Source organism: Macaca thibetana, chromosome 9, assembly GCF_024542745.1.
Source record: "Macaca thibetana thibetana isolate TM-01 chromosome 9, ASM2454274v1, whole genome shotgun sequence".
Taxonomy (NCBI): domain Eukaryota; kingdom Metazoa; phylum Chordata; class Mammalia; order Primates; family Cercopithecidae; genus Macaca; species Macaca thibetana.
Window position 1 is genome coordinate 16,507,048 of NC_065586.1, and position 1,601 is coordinate 16,508,648.

The following is a 1,601-nucleotide window of genomic DNA, read 5'->3' on the forward strand; positions in this document are numbered from 1 at the left end:
GGAAGACCACCATCCCCCTGAAGGCTTGATGGAAAGACCCTTTCATGCCCCTTCCAGTTTCTCCTGTTTCTGGCCTTCCTAGGCTCTCTTGGCTGATTACTGTATCCCTCCAATCTCTGCCTCTTTCATCACATGGCCTCTTCCCTGCATGTCCCTGTGTTGGCACACAGCCTTCTCATAAGGACACTGTCATTGGATTTTGAGCTCACCCTAATCCAGAATAACCTCATTTGAACATCGCTAACTGTATCTGCAAAGACTATTTCTAAATAAGGTCACATTCTGATAGTTCTGGTGGACATGAATATTTGGGGGACACTCTTCAATCCAGAACAGTGTCCAAGGCAGGCAAGTGTGACCAACTCTCTGTGGGGTCTTCCCAGTCGGCAGGGATACCAGTATCTTTTACACACCTGAGATTTAAACAACTACTTTCTCATACCATTTTTTTTTTCTTTGAGCTAGGGTCTTGCTCTGTTACCCAGACTGAAGGGCAGTGGTGTGATCATAGCTTGCTGCAGCTTGGAACTACTGAGGGCAAGAAATCCTCCAGCCCCAGCCTACCTAGTGATGTAGTTAACATCACTAACTACAACTGCAAAGACTATTTTAAAATATTTAATATTCGTGTCTTTGTAGAGCTCTGATTTTATGAGTTTGTTAAACATCGGTGCAATGGTGAACTCAATTTGTGCTAATTGCTCTTCATGGTGAAGAGTAATGTGAAAGAATACAAGCCACTGCTTTGGTGGTAGTTGAATATAGTGTGCCTAGGAAACAAGTAGCTAGGACTACAGGTGCTTGCCATCAGGCCTGGCTAATTTTTAGGATGTTTTTTGTAGGCCTGGTGTGGTGGCTGCTCACGCCTCTAATCCCAGCACCTTGCAGACCCAAGACACGTGGATCACCTGAGGTCAGAGGTTCAAGACCAGCCTGGCCAACATGGCCAAACCCCATCTCTACTAAAAATACAAAATATTAGCTGGGTGTGGTGGCGCATGCCTGTAAGCCCACCTACTCAGGAGGCTGAGGCAGAAGAATCACTTGAACCCCGGAGGCAGAGGTTGTAGTGAGCAGAGATCGCCCCACTGCACCCCAGTTTGGGTAACAGACCAAGACTGTGTCTCAAAAACAAAAAACAAAAAAATTTTTGTAGACAGTGTCTCCCTGTGTTGCCCAGACTGGTCTCAAACTCCTGGCCTCAAGAGATCCTCCCACCTTGGCCTCCTGAAGTGCTGGAATTACAGACATGAGCCATCATGCCTGGCCTCGTGTCTTTATGGCCTTTCATTCAAATCCTTCCAGTTACTGATCCTAACCAGCCACAGCAAAGCTCCGTCTCACACTGGAGCTGCTAAATGGTTTGATGGTCTGGATCTTAGACCCAGCCTTCCTTAATGAAAATACTGGGTTTCGCAGCTGCATTGTGCACGGTGAGTTAAAAAGTGGCTCTTTGTTAAAATCCTGATTGCACAATGACAAATACAGCAGCCCACACAAACAGCGAGATTGTCCACCTGGTGTGGCAGGGCTATTTTGGGTGGTGCTCTGGGGGAGTTATGAATGGATTGTGCTGCTTTCCCTGCTTTCAGCTATTAGTC